Below are 19,469 nucleotides of genomic sequence, written 5' to 3' on the forward strand. Positions count from 1 at the left end.
ACTCGGCCCAAAATCCTGGAGCTCAAGATAATAGGAACTTTGCATTCCGTATTTGGAACTTGGGCGGCTCTAAAGTGTTTCAAACAGAAATCTGGAAACTAGCTGCCGCCCTTGGATGTGAGGGTTCCTACCTTCAGGTGGGATCAAAAGTGAGACACGGTTATTTATGAAATCTCACCATGAGGTATCCTCATACATGTGTGCCTCACCCTTATGCTTTGCTAATAAGATCTGTAAAAATACAACCTGGGTTACAAAATTATAATGTAACTTGTAACAATTGTACCTTAACTAACTGCGTTAGAGAAATTACTAATCAAACTAGGGTTCTAGTCTTAAGACAGCCTGCTTTTGTTATGGTTCCTGTAAAGATTAATGGGTCTTGGTATGATAAAAGGAGACTTGAACTTTATAGAAAAGTAGAGGGTGCTTTAACGCGTTATCGCAGGGAAATAGGGTTAATAATTCCGAGATTTGTAGCTTTGGTAACCCTTATTGCTTCCTCGATTACTGCAGCCCTGTCCCTGACACAATCAGTACCAACTGCAACTTTTGTTAATAATCTGGCACAAAATGTATCCGTTGCCCTGGGGACTCAAAAAGACATTGACAAAAAGCTAGAAGATTGATTGAATGCCCTTTATGATGTTGTAAAAATTTTAGGTGAAGAGGTTCAAAGTATAAAGTTGAGATTACAGGTACAATGTCATGCTGGTTTTTGATAGATTTGTGTTACCTCCAAAAAATATAATGGTAGTATAACTGCTTGGGACAAGGTGAAAGCTCATTTAAAAGGTATTTGACATAATGAAAATACTTCCTTAGATTTACTGCATCTACATCAGGAAATAATAAACATTAAAAATGCAACCAGACCTGATTTGGATGTTACAAAAAGAGCTGAGTCTTTTGTTAAAAAAAACTTTTTTGACATGTACCTACCATCAATAGTATTTGGTACTTGAGAACAGCCATAGGAGGACTATTCTTAATAATTTTAACTGTTTTATTTCTTGCACCTTGTTTAATTAAAAAACTGATTGATGATCTATAGATGATAAAGGCTTCCATCTATGGAAATGGTCTGCAGTTAAAAAAACATAAGCGTGTGCCTATATAAAAAGAAAGGGGGAGATGCGGGGAGCTGCCCGTGAGAATGGGGTCCTTTGTCCGAAGGACACAGCTCTGGGAGCTGCCTCAGTCCTTGAAGGTTTGCTTGCAAACATAGATCTCTGTCCCGCCACTCCAGAGATTAGGTGCTTATTTACTGCAGGCACCTGGAGCTCTGTGCAAACTTCTCACGCACAGAGAAATGTTATCTGGTGTAAGAAATAATAACAGGGTGCCATTCCCATGCTCTCCAGATTTCTTATGACTGTCTGTAAGATGTATAGGTCAACCAAGAAAAAAATGTCAACTGTCTTGTCTTTCTCATGCTCTTCTTATAAATCTAAGATGCTGAATAAAGTCGGCGTCAGACTGCGTCCCTTCGTGGAGATGTGTCTGAACCTCTCGACCCCATCTTTGTTGTAGTCTCTTGCTGTAGTTTCCTTTCTCAGCCCCGCCGTGCACGTTCTCGGGACCGGATCTATTTTGCCGGCTGGCACCGGCAACTTTTGACCTCATGTAGCTCATGAGGTCATAAAGAGTCAGACATGACTGAGCAACTAGGCATAGCACATGCCAAGCACAGCAACTCAGAGAATCTGCTTTTGCTACAGGATCCACCTTCTGTCCATTCCACTTTTCCCTCCAGGTCTCACTACCTGCTGATCATGTTGCCAGAGTGTCCCTCATAGGTGTCTTGTCACCAGTTTGAGGACATAACTTCCAAGATGTCAGGCCAGTGGGATGTTGATGCCACACCCCTTAGCATCTGGAAGTTTGGAGCATCTGGTGATAATTTCATTAAGCTCAGCCCTCCCCCACCATAGATCTTCTCATTGGCATTGTTGTTGTTAATTTGAGGACTTCTATAGGACACAAGTGACATATTGCTCTTCAGTAACAGGGGCTGATAGTCTTGGCTGGCAGAATGAGGCAAGGGGCTGTATGCTAAGTTCCATTTTCTGAGAAGGAGAACACCTCAATTTCATGAGGCCTTGAGCTCTCAGACCTGAAGGAAAGAAACCAAGGGTGTAGAAAGTTGACAGGCGCTGACTGGAAATCTGTGTGAGAAGGTGTTGCTTCTGGCTATGTCCTGTGTCTCATGCTGAGCACAGAAAAACTGATGCTTTTGAACTGTGGTGTTGGAGAAAACTCTTGAGAGTCCCTTGGACTGCAAGGAGATCCAACTAGTCCATCCTAAAGAAAATCAGTCCTGGGTGTTCACTGGAATGACTGATGTTGAAGCTGAAACTCCAATATTTTGGCCACCTGATGTGAAGAGCTGACTCATTTGAGAAGACCCTGATGTTGGGAAAAAAAGAAGGCTGAAGAAGGGGACTACAGAGGATGAGATGGTTAGATGGCATCACCGACCCAATGGACATGAGTTTGGGTAGACTCCAGGAGTTGGTGATGGACAGGGAGGCCTGGCATGCTGCGATTCATGGGGTCACAAAGAGTTGGATACGACTGAACGACTGAACTGACTGACTGACTCACACCACCATCATCATACATGGTCACTGGCCCTTGTCCAAGTCCAACAGGTCCAAATCCCCTTATCCCCCGGCAGGCTTATTCTACTTTGTGTTTGCAGTGGACTTATCTGGACATCTCACAGTGGAATCATAGATTATTTGTCCATTTCTGTTTAGCTTGTTTCACTTGGCATATGACTTCAAACTTTACTCACTTTGCAACACATTCCCTTAGTTGTTAAAAATAAATAGCACATAGGCTCACCATCATGTACAATCAGGGAATTACAAATTAAAATCATGATATATCACACCACACCTCTTAGGACTGCTAAACTCCAAATATAAGATAATACTAATTGCTGAAGGGTGAGGGATGACAGTGACCATTCCTCATTGTTGGTGGGATGCATGTACAGCCCCCATGAGAGACAGTCTGGCAGTTTTCCCTAAAGCTCAACAGGTCTCACCTTGGGGTCCAGCAATTATGCTTTCCGTATTTATGCAGTTGCTCTGAAATTATACGTCCAAATGCAAACAAGGATGTAATTTTGCACAGCAGTTCTATTCACAACGGGTACAAACTTGAAGAAATCATGATAACCTTCAGTAGATGAATGTGCAAGCAAATTGGTGTACACAGATATCAAGGGAACCAGAACACACCACCCCAAATTATGTCTGTTTGACATGAGTTATTTTAGTTTGATTAATTTAAAACAATAATAAAAAACAACTGAGTAGAGTTTGCCCCCTATTTTTTTTTAAGATTTATTCATTTCTTTATGGCCATGCTGTGTCTTCATTGCTTTGAGAGGGCTTTATCTAGTTGTGGAGAGCTGTTTCTACTCTTGTTGCAGAGCACGGGCTCTAGGTACGCAGGCTTCAGTAGTTGTGGTGCATAAGCTCAGCTGCTCTGAGGCATGTGGAATACTCCTGGATCAGGGATAGAACCTGTGTCCACGGCATTAGCAGGCAGATTCTTAGCAGCTGGTTCACCAGGGAAGACTGAGGTTGCCCTTCTGTGAAGTACATTTACATTTATTAGGGAAATCTCCATTTGTAAGGGTGTCCCTCTTTGAACCTAGGAGAAGGATAATTACATCTCAAGGAAAGAACACTTATCAATGAAGATGTCAGGACTTAAATCTGCAAACAATCATCTGTTTATTTACTGTGCTTTCCATGATAACCTGTCATAAATGGCCCCTGCCTTACCCTCAAGGTCTTTCTTTTGTTTGGGGCTGAAGATCTATTCAAGGTGAAGTCTTCCTTCATTGCAGGGAGTGACTCAGTTTTCCTTGGCATCTCCTCTATATGCAAAAGATACACATATTAATTAAACTTCTGTTTTTCTCCTGATAATTTGTGTTTAATGATGGAGGAGGGCTCAACCTAGAACCTGGAAGGGGAGAGGGAAATTTATTTTCCTCCTATATACATGCAAAGGAGTAACATTCAACAGTGGAAAGGAATGAAACATCAACCCTTGAAGTTCAGTTCAGTTCAGTCGCTCAGTCGTGTCTGATTCTTGGCAACCACATGAATCGAAGCATGCCAGGCCTCCCTGTCCATCACCAACTCCCGGAGTTCATCCAAACTCATGTCCATCAAGTTGGTGATGCCATCCAGCCATCTCATCCAATGTCGTCCCCTTCTCCTCCTGCCCCTAGTCCCTCCCAGCATCAGAGTCTTTTCCAGTGAGTCAACTCTTCGCATGAGGTGGCCAAAGTACTGGAGTTTCAGCTTTAGCATCATTCTTTCCAAAGAAATCCCAGGGCTGATCTCCTTTAGAATGGACTGGTTGGATCTCCTTGCAGTCCAAGGAGACTCTCAAGACTCTCAAGAGTCTTCTCCAACACCACAATTCAAAAGCATCAATTCTTCAGTGCTCAGCTTTCTTCACAGTCCAACTCTCACATCCATACATGACAACTGGAAAAATCATAGCCTTGACTAGACGGACCTTTGTTGGCAAAGTAATGTCTCTGCTTTTGAATATGCTATCCAGGTTGGTCATAACTTTCCTCCCAAGGAGTAAGTGTCTTTTAATTTCATGCCTGCAATCACCACCTGCAGTGATTTTTGAGCTAAAACAAATAAAGTCTGCCACTGTTTCTCCATCTATTTCCCATGAAGTGACAGGACCAGATGCCATGATCTTCGTTTTCTAAATGTTGAGCTTTAAGCCAACTTTTTCACTCCCCTCTTTCACTTTCATCAAGACGTTTTTTAGTTCCTCTTCACTTTCTGCCATAAAGGTGGTGTCATCTGCATATCTGAGGTTATTGGTATTTCTCCCATCAATCTTGATTCCAGCTTGTGCTTCTTCCAGCCCAGTGTTTCTCATGGTGTACTCTGCATATAAGTTAAATAAGCAGGGTGACAATATACAGCCTTGATGTACTCCTTTTCCTATTTGGAACCAGTCTGTTGTTCCATGTCCAGTTCTAACTGATGCTTCCTGACCTGCATATAGGTTTCTCAAGAGGCAGGTCAGGTGTTCTGGTATTCCCATCTCTTTCAGAATTTTCCACAGTTTATTGTGATCCACACAGTCAAAGGCTTTGAAACCATACTCACAGAAAACTAGTCAATCCAATCACACTAGGACCACAGCCTTGTCTAACTCAACCCTTGAAAGACAGGGATAAATCTTAGATGCATATGGCTAAGTGAAAGAATCCAGTTGAAAGGCTGCACCCAGTATGACCCCAATGTGACATTCTTGGAAAGATAAAGCTACAATAGATGATAAGCAGATCATGGGGTGGGGACTTGGAAGTGATCATTTAGGATGGATACCTGTCGATATGCACTTGTCTTAGTGTATTACTTTATATAGCACAAAGGGTCAATCAGAATCTATTCAAATTTACTTATGTGTTATATAAGTAAGTCATAGGATGGAATACCAAACACAACAGAATCTCAACATCACTCACTAGTCTATCACTATTAGAGAAATCCAAATCAAAACTGCAAATGACATATTACCTCACATTAGTCACAATACCTATCATCAAAAAATCTACAAACAGTGCTGGAGAGGATGCAGAGAAAAGAGACCCTTGTTGCACTCTTGGCGGGAAAGTAAATTGATATAGCCACTATGGAAGGCAGTATGCAGATTCCTTAAAAAACTGAAAATAGAACTACCATAACACCCAGCAATCCCACTGGTTTTGCTGAGACTGAGTTCAGTTCAGTCGCTCAGTCGTGTCCGACTCTTTGCAACCACATGAAGCACAGCACGCCAGGCCTCCCTGTCCATCACCAGCTCCCGGAGATCACACAAACTCGTGTCCATTGAATCGGCGATGCCATCCAGCCATCTCATCAGCTGTCATCCCCTTCTCCTCCTGCCCCCAATCCCTCCCAGCATCAGGGTCTTTTCCAATGAGTCAACTCTTCTCATGATGTGGCTAAAGTATTGGAGTTTCAGCTTTAGCATCAGTCCTTCCAATGAACACTCAGGACTGATCTCCTTTAGGATCGAGTGGTTGGATCTCCTTGCAGTCCACTGGATTCTCAAGAGTCTTCTCCAACACCACAGTTCAAAAGCATCAATTCTTCAGTGCTCAGCTTTCTTCACAGTCCAACTCTCACATCCATACATGACCACTGGAAAAATCATAGCCTTGACTAGACGAACCTTTGTTGGCAAAGTAATACCTCTGCTTTTCAATATACTATCTAGGTTGGTCATAACTTTCCTTCCAAGGAGTAAGCGTCTTTTAATTTCATGGCTGCAATCACCATCTGCAGTGATTTTCAGGATAAATTGATTCTAAATTTTACATGAAAAATGAGCAAGAGCACCTAGGAAAGCCCGAGGGAAAAAAGCCAGGTCCATTGATGAGGTGTGATAAGGCCTACCAGGAGATAAGCCAGGATTATTTTAAAGCCAGGATTATTATCATTTGTTTTTTAAGAATCCAGGCCACTACTGTTACAAGTTTCATTATTGCCTCAGATACCACTATTTTGAAGCCTTTTGACTTGTTAGGTGCCTCCCGATTCAGAGATCTCCACTCTTATTTTATTTCTGGTTTCTCACTCAGATCATTTATTAAGAGTGAAAGTTGCTGGGAGCTGGCAAGAGACATTCCGCTCGTGACAAAGGTCATGAGGAAGGAGGCTCGGCATATGCAAAGGCGGGATTGAGCCTCGGGAGTCTCCCCAGATATTCTCGAGTATCTTCCCCCCAAAAACCAGAGTCTGCCTACTTTATTGCTTTGTGCTCTCACCTCTGACTTTACTGGGGGCTGTCCCCCACCACCATCTCACTCTCTCTGTCAAAGAGTTAACTTACAGCTCCAATTAATAAAGTTCCTGGGCAATTAGGAGTGTTTAAATCCAAACCCCTCAGATGGCTCTCTAACTCGCCTGACAAGTTTACCCGGACTCCTACAGCTATGCATAGGATTGCTTACAGTCTCCCAGCCTTGAGAGGCACGGGAAGCTTAAGATATTAAAATAGTTTAGAGCCTCTCAGAGAGTTAGAAACTGTCAGAATAAACTAGTAAAGGATTTCATTGATGAACCAATGCTTGTTGCCAAGTTTCCACATCCCCTGAATTGTATCCTTGAATGTGTATTAATTAATATAGTTGGTATGTAGAAAAAATAATTAGTGGCCTTGGTGTTAGTAACTTTAGACCCTTAAGGTAATAAATTCTTTCCTTTGTTGTAAACCCATTACACATCCACCCTATAGGAATGCAATTTTATCTTCGGAAGATGGCGCCAAACCTTAAAATAATTACTCTTAGAGAAAATAAGTCTTTGTTGATAAGTCCTTGTCCAGAGTCATAAAATGTTAATAGGCCTTCTGGCCAGAAGATGGTGTAAATCACCTAAACCATTTGTATACGATAAATTTGCAGGAAAGAAACCCTGGGTTTTTGATAAGGATCAAAAACTGCTGACTTTGCATCCCCTATTATCCTCTATGTGTAACTTAGGGTATATAAGCCCCTGTTAAAAATAAAGCTACGGGCCTTGCTCACCAACGCTTGGTCTCCCCATGTCATTCTTTCCTTTAACTTCTGGCTGAAGTCTCCATCTGGAGCGTGAATATCCTCTGCGACCACTTATTTGCCTCGGCTTCTAAGACCCACTCGAGAAGGTGTCTAAGGTGGGGCACTTTCCACTATTCGAGAGGGCACCTGCAGCCTCCGTGGTCAGAGCTAACCTGGTGTCACGGGTTATATTGATTTTCCGCATAAACCAAGCTACTCAGCCTCTTTTCTCCACTGAATTTTCCTACTGAGCTATCCTCATTCTATTACTCTTTATATCTCTAATTACCATTTGAATAGGTCACCGACGCTGTCTCCCCTTCGAATACCCTGGATCAGCTGGGGCTGGACCTCGGCAGAAAGTTGTGTAACCCCATTCACAATTATGCAACACAAAAAGCCATATACATACTCAGAGTGTTAATACCCTCTGTAGGCAGGTGAGAGGTGCCCAAGTGGCAGGAGAAAATAAAACTGCGATTGGTGGACTTTTTTTATTTCTTTTTTCTTTTATAATTCTGCATTGTCATGACAATACCTGGTTCTGCCTGAACTTAACTTGATCTCAAATCTTGCAATTACCAGTATGTTTTTCTCATGGAAATGTCTTCCTTAAACTATGTTAATGTGTCAGAAGACTATGTATTTGCTTGGAAATCTGACTTTCTTTAAGATTCTTGTCAATTGTTTTATGGCCAGGCATGACTCACTTTGTGCCATGCTATCTCAAAATACATGTTGTGGGTGAGGTGCCTGATGCAACTCTTTCAGCTTTGAGGTGTATCTTTTCTCTAATTAGAGCTTGCTAATACGTATATAACTCCTTGCTAGAAACTAGCAAGGGGGCAATCTTTCTGTCCCCTTCTGATGTCTATATCAGACTCTTTCTCTATCTCTTTTATACTTTAATAAAACTTTATTACATAAAAATCTCTGAGAGATCAAGCCTCATCACTGGCCCCGGATTGAATTCCTTTCTTCCAGAGGCCAAGAATCCTGGCATCTGTCATAGCTCATTGCAGCAACATTTCAATACTGAAGAGATCCTCCAAGAACTAAGAGTTTGAATAGTACAGAGCCATAGATTACAAAATGAAAATATATATGACCCCCCCCCCCTAATTTGTGCAGCTTCACAGGTGCCACTATGTGGGTCAGGAAGATCTCCTGGAGGAGGGCATGGCAATCTACTCTGCTGTTTTTGCCTGGAGAATACCATGGACAGAGGAGCCTGGCAGGCTACAGCACATAGGGTCACACAGAGTGGGACATGAATGAAGTGACTTTGCACTCACGCACCTTAATTTTTCAAGAAATAGCTGGAGTAACAGGCAGATTTGGCCTTGGAGTACAGAATGAAGCAGGACAAAGACATAGAGTTTTGCCAGGAGAACGCACTGGTCATAACAAACACCGTCTTCCAACAACACAAGAGAAGACTCTACACATGGACATCACCATATGGTCAATACCACAGTCAGATAGATTATACTCTTTGCAGCCAAAGATGGAGAAGCTCTATACAGTCAGCAAAAACAAGACCAGGAGCTGAATGTGGCTCAGATCATGAACTCATTATTGCCAAATTCAGACTTAAATTGAAGAAAGTAGGGAAAACCACTAGACCATTCAGGTATGACCTAAATCAAATCCCTTACAATTATGTAGTGAAAGTGATAAATAGATTTAAGGGAATAGATCTGATAGACATAGTACCTGAAGAACTATGGTCAGGAGTTGGTGACATTGTACAGGAAACAGTAACCAAGACCATCCCCCCCAAAAAAAAGAAATTCAAAAATCCAAAATGGTTTTCTGAGAAGGCTACACAAATAGCTATGAAAAGAAGAGAAGCAAAAGGCAAAGGAGAAATGGAAAGTTATACCCATTCGAATACAGAGTTGCAAAGAAGAGCAAGGAGAAATAAGAAAACCTTCCTCAGTGATCAATGCAAAGATAGAGGAAAACAACAGAATGGAAAAGACTAGAGATCTCTCCAAGAAAAGTAGAGGCACCAAGGGAACTTTTCCTGCAAAAATAGGCACAATAAAGGACAGAAGTGGTAGGGACCTAAAAGAAGCAGAAGATATTAAGAAGAGGTGGCAAGAAAACACAGAAGAACTATACAAAAAAGATCTTCATGGCCCAGATAATGATGATGGTGTGATCATTCGCATAGAGCCAGACATCCTAGAATGTGAAGTCAGGAGGGCTGTAGGAAGCATCACTATGAACAAAGCTATTGGAGGTGATTGAATTCCAGTTGAGCTATTTCAAATCCTAAAAGATGATGCTGTGAATGTGCTACACTCAGTATGCCAGGAAATTTGGAAAACTCAGCAGTGGCCAGAGAACTGGAAAAGGTCAGTTTTCATTCTAATCCCAAAGAAAGGCAATGCCAAAGAATGCTCAAACTACCGCACAATTGCACTCATCTCACATGGTGGCAAAGTAATGCTCAAAATTCTCCAAGGCAGGTTTCAATAGTATGTGGACGGTGAGTTTACAGATGTTCAAGCTGGATTTAGAAAAGGCAGAAGAACCAGAGATCAAATTGCCAACATCCCTTGGATCATTGAAAAAGCAAGAGAGTTCCAGAAAAGCATCTACTTCTGCTTAGTTGACTACACCAGAGCCTTTGTCTGTGTGTATCACCACAAACTGTGGAAAATTCATCAAGAGATGGCAATACCAGACCACTTGATCTGCCTCCTGAGAAATCTGTATGCAGGTCAAGAAGCAACAGTTAGAACTGGACATGGAACAACAGACTGGTTTAAAATTGGGAAAGGAGTAAGTCAAGGCTATATATTATTATCCTCCTTATTTAACTTATGTCCAGAGTACATCATGAGAAATGCTGGACTGGATGAAGCACAAGCTAGAATCAAGATTATCAGGAGAAATATCAATAACCTCTGATATGCAGATGACACCACCCTTATGTCAGAAAGCGATGGGGACCTTGATGAAGAGCCTCTTGATGAAGGGGAAAGAGAGTGAAAAAGCTGTAAGAATTGACCCTAGAACACTGTTTGTATCTTTTTCAGAATTCTCTCCTATGGGAAGTTGAAAATGTGAAAAAGCAATTAGAAGAAATGCAAAACAACAAGATGCTTAAATCTCTAAATCCTTTAGAAATTTGTTAAGAGCCGAATTGAGTGCCATTCATTGTTACAGCCACTACAGATGCTTAGCGGAAGTTGAGTTACATTTTCTTTATGGCTAATCCACTGCTGTAATACCTATAGCATTTCTGATTTTGAACATTGAACATGTTTGCATTATAGGTGGATTTAGAGTGTGGTCGTTGTGTGTGGTTCAGAATTCTGAGTAGTTCTTTCTGGGTTCACCTGAAAGCTGAGACAAAGTGTGAGTCTTTCACAGGGACAGTGCTGTCCATCAGAAAGATAATATGAGCCACATACACAATCTAAACTTTCCTAAAAACCAACAGGTTACTTGACGTCCTTTTTTCAACACGAGTCTTGAAATCTTCTGAGTGATTTCCACATCAAGCTTTGCGCCAGCCTGTCTCACATGCTCAGGGGCTGCACGAGGCAAGTGATTGCCATGGCCAACAGCACGGAGCTGCCAGGTTGAGTCAAGTGACTCGAAAACTTGGCCTGTTTGACTTGATTTACCCCATGAGGAAGTGAAATGGGTTGTAGAGGAATGAATGTGAGGAATCCCCAGGAATGTAGGTGAGCTTCATGGAGACAGTTTAAAGCAATGAGAGGAGTGAGAGCAATAGAGTGAGTCCTGCCCCGCCCCCCCCCCCACCACCCCAACCCCAAGTCCAGCTTCTCTCTACAGGCTTCATCATTGTTAATGGCTTGCCATGTTTCCTCCAGAAGCTTTTCTACACCTAAGATGGAACTTTTTATTCATTATGGTTTATGAGGTTCAATATTGTTCCGAGTATTTATATTTGCATGGGACTCTTAGAGAACATTTTCTCAGAATTAAAATATTTGGAGTTGATACACAGTATTGATGAAACTCAAAACCCCAGGCAGAGGTTTGGAAGTGGGGGGTCAACCAGTTGATATTTGGGTGTATTCATTTGAGGGGCCTGACAGACTGTGACACTGATGTTTCTGAAGAGTTGCAGAAGGTTAATGACCTGTAGTCTTTTTTACATGAATGGAGACTGAGACATGACTTGCCGTTGACTGAGGTGGGAGGTATCACTTGGCTTGTGAATGAGGCAAGCAGATTACTGAGTATCCTGATTTTTTCTTACTCGTTGTTGTAGTGGCAGTAATTCGTATTAAGTATTTAAATGTTTCTCTGGGTTCTTCATGGAAAATGGTCACAGGTGAGAGATAAACTTTGGTAAGTTTTTAAAGTGCTTAACTGGTGACATTCATACATCTGTAGGAAATCGACTGCTGCTTGAATCCTGACTTAGGAGACAGTTTGGAGCCCATATGCATATTTCTGCATTTGTGTGCTTAGGGGATCCTCATGGTCCAGGGCCCCTGCTCAGCCTTCTTCTAGAGTAAGGGGATATCACTTGAGACAAAGGCAGAGCCAGAAACTGGCCCTGTGTCCGAAACCACGGCCGGTGGAGTTCAAGGAGAGCATGTGCCCTGCAGAATGAATAGGGAACATGGCCGGATTTGCTGGCAAATCTCCTCCAGGGTGAGGGGCTGGTGTTGCAGTGGTGGAGACCCCCTGCTCCCAGGGTGAACAAGGTAAGGGTGAGGAGGACTGTGTAGACAGTGGAGGAAGAGGAGGTGGATATGGCCTCCTGCTCCTGAGGGGCTTGGGTAAGGAGCGGGGCACTGGTGCCTGGACCCGAAGGCCTGGCACGGTTGGGGGGTTCAGACAGAGAAGGCTGGGGCCTGGCCACCAGTCCCCTGTGTGTCAGTGAGAGTGAGAGATGAGAAGAGGAAGCAGCTGCAGGGCAGGAAGGGCTGCTGTGCTCTAAAAGACAGTGGGCTGCAGTGGCTGGTGGGAGTGAGGGATGTCTCCAGGAGGCAGCTCTCGAGAGCAGCACAGATGGGGCCTCGGAGCAGGGATTGCAGGAAGTGTGGGTTGGGTGGGGGGCACTATGCCAGCTCAGGAGGGAGAGAGTGGGGACTGAAAACCTGCCTCACAGGCAGGGCAGGCTCGGCGTATTTAGCAGGACCTCCCAGAGGAATTGGTCACCTTGTCTCTGAGACCTTCTTCCGGAGGAAAGAGCCTCGGGTGATGAGGGAGAGATACATGGAGGGGGAGAGAGATGGAGGCTGCACTCTGTGAGGGGACTGGGAGGTGATGGTTGGGGGCCAACCAACCCGGAGGCCTCTGTGGCCCTCAGAAGACCTGCGAGGGTCTGCAGTCCATGGCGGGACTGTGTCGTATCCCCCACCCAATTCCCAAGTGTGCTCTGGCCCCAGGCCCTGGGGTTGAAGTGGAGCAGAGAAAGGATCGGTTCCGTCAGGAGGGAGGGGAGACGGGGGGGATACAGGCGTGGCTCAGGGAGATTCCAGACCTCCATCTCCTGTGCAGCATAGTTTTCCTCGCAAAACTGTTGAGCAGAGCAGCATGTGAACCTGAGCAGGCTGAGCTGGTGGTTGGCCCTGGCCGCTCTGCAGACATAAGGGATGTCCTGTCCTAGAAGGAGGGCTCTGCCTCCTGGGTTTAGGGACTCCTGCACGTGAGTCCCTAAACCCATTGCCCTCTTCCCAGAGACAATACTGAGCAAAGCCCCGGCCGTCCTGCAGTGCAGATGGCTCACAGTCAATGTGGGGCGCCCTGCCTCTCAGCAGGCCCCTCTGAGTGAGCTCCTGGGTGTCGGCAGGCCCAGGCCTTAGTGCTCAGGGCCTAAGCATCTGTGCTAAGCTCCAGAATTCAGCCCAGAGTCTGGTGACACGCTCATCTCTGCATTTGGTGGGTGACACCAATGGAGCTCAGCTCCGAGCTGTGGGTCCTAGGGCTTTCTGCTGCGGGTTTTCTGAGGCAATGTTAGAAGCGCTGAGAACGATGCAGACAGTATTCCAGGCAGACGGGTGATTGTAATCCGCAGACTTCATGCGGGAGATGGAGGTTAGAGCAGGAGTGGGTGGGAGGGGAGGTGCAGGTGCCAAGGAGAAAGCAGAGCAGGTGCAGGTAAGAATAAGAAATTATTCAATTATGTTAGATTTTAAATAAAATGGCATTGTTCTATCTCTCCAAACCCCACAGAATTTCATACTTTGGAAATTCTGCAGAGAACAAATCACTTCATTCTGAAACCAGAATTTCCATGGAGAGTCTCCTCTGAATATGTCCAACATAAGATCAGGGTGGATCAGAATCAGTTCCCAACATCTGCTTGATTATCTCTAAGGGAGACAAGAATACTCAGACTGTGTGCTCTAGGGAATTTTATTGTTTAAAAGAAAAATTAAATCTCTACTATGGCAAAAGACAATTATTCTGCACTGTCTGAGTTTATCCTCTTGTGACTCACAGATAATCCATAACTTCAATCCACTCTCTTTGGTGTATTCCTAGTAATCTATTTAGCAAGTGTCCTGGGTAATCTTAGATTGATTCTGCTAATACTTGTCAACCTGCAGCTTCATATATTCATTTTTTTTTTCTCAGCCATCTGGCTTTTATTGATTTTTCTTTTACTTCGTCTGTCACCCCAAACACCTTGGTGAATTTTCTGTGTGAAGTTAAAAGTATAACATTTTATGCACATGCCATTCAGGTGTGCTGCTTCATCACATTTGCAGTTTGTGAGCAGTATTTGCTCTCAATCATGGCCTATGACAGGTATGTTGCCATTTGCAACCCTTTACTGTATGCCATCATCATGCCTAAAAAACTCTGCAATCAGATCATTGCTAGCACATATATTTATGGATTCGTTGTGGATTTTGCACAGACAGTCGCAACATTCCTTTTGTCTTTCTGTGGCTCCAATAGGGTCAACCACTTCTACTGTGATGACGTTCCTTTGGTCGTGTTGGCTTGCTCTGACACTCACATCAAAGAGCTGATGCTGTTAACCATTGCTGGGTTCAACACCCTTTGCTCTCTACTGATTATGATCATTTTTATGTCTTCATCCTCTTTGCCATTCTGAGGATCTGCTCTGCTGAAGGAAGGCAAAAAGCCTTTTCTACCCGTGTTTCCCATCTCACCTCCATCACCATATTTTATGCAACAGTCATTTTTATGTACCTCCTGCCCAAATCAAGCCATTCTCTGAACATACGTAAATTTGCTTCAGTATTCTATGTGGTAGTGATTCCCATGTTAAACCCATTGATCTATAGCTTGAGGAATCAGGAAGTAAAGAATGCACTGAAGAGAATTATAGAAAAGTTCCATTTGGCTATCAAATAACTGAAAAAATCAAGGATGGGGAGGAATCAGAGGACTTGTAATTATGGCTTATCTAGAGTCCATGGGGTCGCTAAGAGTCGGACATGATTGAGCAACTTCACTTTCACTTTCATGCACTGGAGAAGGAAATGGCAACTCACGCCAGTGTTCTTGCCTTGAGAATCCCAGGGATGGGGGAGCCTGATGGGCTGCCGTCTATGGGGTCGCACAGAGTCGGACACTACTGAAGTGACTTAGCAGCAGCAGTCAAAATGCTGATAAATGATAGTGTCAAATTCCTCACTTCCAGTGTTCACATTTACTCAATATATCTTACCCACTGTTTCATTCTTGGTGATTTACAAGTGAAAGGCATTTTTAAAAATTTGGAGGTGTTCAATTTTAAAAGGAGAAGGAGACAGACAAACAAGGAAAGACAAAGAGAAACAGAGATAGAGATATCTTAACTTGTTTGAACAGACATCTTTAAAATTAAAGAGAAGGAACATCGGGCATAATGACTTTATCTGAATTCTGTATCATATGGGTCATACTAAAATAGATCAACATTTGGTATCTTATATTTTGGGTTTACTGCATAGATAATCTGGAAAATAAGGCAAAGTTTAATGGCAAGATTTTCTTTTTTTAACACTCTGAATAATCTTCCTAACACTCCTCTTCTTGCATTCAGCTCAAAGAATAGCACCAGCAGAACAACCTTGACATTGAACCCTTGGTGACAACCCATACGGACACTGTATCAGTTTAGTTCCCTGGAGCTCTTTCCTGCCATTATCATTCCTTGCTTGTTCTATATCAGTTGTGATTAGAAACATAGACTCTTCCTTCACACAGTTTGGCGAACAATTTTAGTTTTCCCAAGTAATAGTTGTTATCTTGGGTAAATTATTATATTTCACATCTCTTTTCCTTGGTTTCTTCATCTACAATGGTAATAGTTCCTTTGTCCTGGACTGACTGTGAAGATTAAATAAGATGATGACCATAAAAGGCTTATATAGTTCGTAGTACATGCCAAGTGCTTCATGAGCATTGACTATTACACATAATTAGTAAAATTATTTTCAGCATTGTTATAGCATGCATAGCCTTTTTAGAAAGAGTTGGCAACATGATATGCTTTATTTTAAAATCAACAAAATGAAAACATAAAAGCTAACAAATTATTGTATTATCATAATTAAAGCAATTTCATTCCTTTTCATTTTTGTTTCAAATTGATATAAACGACTTTTTTTAAAGTGTACATATTTAAAGTACTCAATTTGATAAGTTTTGAAACATTACCACAGTGAAAATGCTGAATGAGTTTGTCCCTTTCCCCGAGGTTCCTCCTCCACTGACCCTGGGCAACCACCAATCTGGTTCCTGTCACTATGGATTGCTTTGCAATTCTTACGTGCATGCTGCATGCTAAGTTACTTCAGTCGTGTCTGACTGCTTATTTCCTATAGTTTTACATAAATGGAATCATCAATATGAACAGAGAAATTTTATATCTCAGAAGTGCAAACAGCTTCATGTTCAACGTTTGGCATAATTATTCTCTAAAAGTTCATTGCCCACACCACTGAGCTATTCTAAGGCCATTCTACCTCCTATGCATGTGTGAATGCTGTCACTTCAGTCATGTCTTTGTGACACCATGGACTGTAGCCCACCAGACTCCTCTGTCCATAGGATTCTCCAGGCAAGAATACTGGAGTGGGGTGCCATGCCCTCCTCCATGGGGTCTTCCAGATCTAGGGATGGAAAAGTGGCCCTGGCTTCTCCTGCATTGGCAGGCAGGTTGTTTACAACCAGCACAAAGTGGGAAGCCCATCCTACCTCCCACTGCCCCTAAATTTCATCACAATTGCTTTTATTAATTTTGGGGGGGTATAGTTACTTTACAATATTGCATTAGTTTCCTGCCATCAGTTCAGTTCAGTTCAGTCACTCAGTCATGTCCGACTCTTTGCAACCCCATGAATCACAGCATGCCAGGCCTTCCTGTCCATCACCAACTCCAGGAGTTCACTAAAAATCATGTCCATTGAGTTGGTGATGCCATCCAGCCATCTCATCCTCTGTGGTCCACTTCTCCTCCTTCCCCCAATCCCTCCCAGCATCAGGGTCTTTTCCAATGAGTCAACTCTTCACATGATGTGGCAAAAGTATTGGAGTTTCAGCTTTAGCATCAGTCCTTCCAAAGAAATCTCAGGGCTGATCTCCTTCAGAATGGACTGGTTGGATCTCCTTGCAGTCCAAGGGACTCTCAAGAGTCTTCTCCAACACCACAGTTCAAAAGCATCAGTTCTTCAGTGCTCAGCTTTCTTCACAGTCCAACTCTCACATCCGTACATGACCACTGGAAAAACCATAGCCTTGACTAGACGGACCTTTGTTGGCAAAATAATATCTCTGCTTTTGAATATGCTATCTAGGTTGGTCATAACTTTCCTTCCAAAAAGTAAGCTTATTTTAATTTCATGGCTGCAGTCACCATCTGTATTGATTTTGGAGCCCAAAAAAATAAAGTCTGACACTGTTTATATTGTTTCCCCATCTATTTGCAAGGAAGTGATGGGATCAGATGTCATGATCTTTGTTTTCTGAATGTTGAGCTTTAAGTCAACTTTTTCACTTTCTTCTTTCACTTTCATCAAGAGGCTTTTTAGTTCCTCTTCACTTTCTGCCATAAGTGTGGTGTCATCTGCATATCTGAGGTTATTGATATTTCTCCCAGCAATCTTAATTCCAGATTGTGCTCCCTCCAGCCCAGCGTTTCTCATGATGTACTCTGCATATAAGTTAAATAAACAGGGTGACGATATACAGCCTTGACATACTCCTTTTCCTATTTGAAACCAATCTGTTGTTCCATCTCCAGTTCTAACTGTTGCTTCCGACCTGCATACAGGTTTCTCAAGAGACAGGTCAGGTGGTCTGGTATTCCCATCTCTTTCAGAATTTTCCAGTTTATTGTGATCCACACAGTCAAAGGTTTTGGCATAGTCAATAAAGCAGAAATAGATGTTTTTCTGGAGCTCTCTTGCTTTTTCAATGATCCAGCGGATATTGGCAATTTGATCTCTGGTTCCTCTGCCTTTTCTAAAACCAGCTTGAACATCTGGAAGTTCATGGTTCACATACAGCTGAAGCCTGGCTTGGAGAATTTTGAGCATTACTTTACTAGTGTGTGAGATGAGTGTAATGTGAATTAGTTATTCATATACATATATCCACTCTTTTTTAGATTCGCTTCCCTTTTAGGTCACCACAGAGCACTGAGTAGAGATCCCTGTGCTATACAGCAGGTTCTCATCAGTTATCTATTTTATACCTAACAGTGTATATATGTCAATCCCAATCTCCCAATTCATTCATCTATCTTTCCTCCCTTGGCAATCCTAAGTTTCTTTGCTATATCTGTAATTCTATTTCAGTTTTGCAAACAAGTTCATCTGTACCATTTTTGTAGATTCCAGATAAGGGATATGATATATTTGTCTTTCTCTTTCTGACTTATTTCATTCACTTTGACAGTTTCTAGGTCCATCCCTGTTGCTGTTAATAGCATTGCTTCATTCTTTTTTATGGCTGAGTAATATCCCATTGTACATATGTACCACATCTTCTTTACCCCTTCCTCTGTTGATGGACATTTAAGTTGCTCCCATGTCCAGGCTATTGCAAATTGTGCTGCAATGCACATTGGGGTGCATGTATTCTTAGAAATTATGGTTTTCTTCAGATATATGTCCAGGTGGGCTTCCCCAGTAACTCAGCTGGTAAAGTTGCCCAGCAGATCTGGTTTTGATCCCTGGGTGGGGAAGATCACTCAAAGGAAGGCACGACAAACCACCCCAGTATGCTTGCCTGGAGAATCCCTATGGACACAGGAGCCTGTGGGTGACACACCATAGGATTGCAAAGAATCAGACATGAATAAGCAACTAAGCACACACATGGCAGCTGTAGTTTTATTTATTTTAAGGAACTTCCATAATGTTCTCCATAGTGGTTATACCATTTTACATCTCCACCAACAGTATAGGAGGGCTCTTTTTTCTCCAAACCCTCTCTAGCATGCATTGTCTGTAGATATTTTGAAGATGGATAGACATTTCCCCGAAGAAGACATACAGATATTTAAAAAAAAAAAAACATGAAAATATTCTCCGTATCACTAATTCTTCAGTTCAGTTCAGTTCAGTTGCTCAGTCGTGTCCGACTCTTCCCGACCCCATGAATCGAAGCACGCCAGGCCTCCCTGTCCATCACCAACTCCCGGAGTTCACTCAGACTCACGTCCATCGAGTCAGTGATGCCATCCAGCCATCTCATCCTCTGTCGTCCCCTTCTCCTCCTGCCCCCAATCCCTCCCAGCATCAGAGTCGTTTCCAATGAGTCAACTCTTCGCATGAGGTGACTGGTGACTGGAGTTTCAGCTTTAGCATCATTCCTTCCCAAGAAATCCCAGGGCTGATCTCCTTCAGAATGGACTGGTTGGTAGTGAAATGTAAATCAAAACTACAGTTGGTTA

At 42.8% G+C, this 19,469-nt stretch overlaps 1 pseudogene; it reads left to right on the plus strand.

Moving 5' to 3' along the window:
- The first annotated feature begins 13,953 nt into the window (after positions 1-13,953).
- On the plus strand, positions 13,954-14,938 carry LOC147357198 (olfactory receptor 5AL1-like; annotated as a pseudogene).
- The last annotated feature ends 4,531 nt before the right edge of the window (positions 14,939-19,469 follow it).

The sequence above is a fragment of the Bos grunniens genome, chromosome 15 (assembly GCF_055505025.1).
Source record: "Bos grunniens cultivar Pamir isolate PY7600 chromosome 15, Bosgru_T2T1.0, whole genome shotgun sequence".
Classification (NCBI taxonomy): domain Eukaryota; kingdom Metazoa; phylum Chordata; class Mammalia; order Artiodactyla; family Bovidae; genus Bos; species Bos grunniens.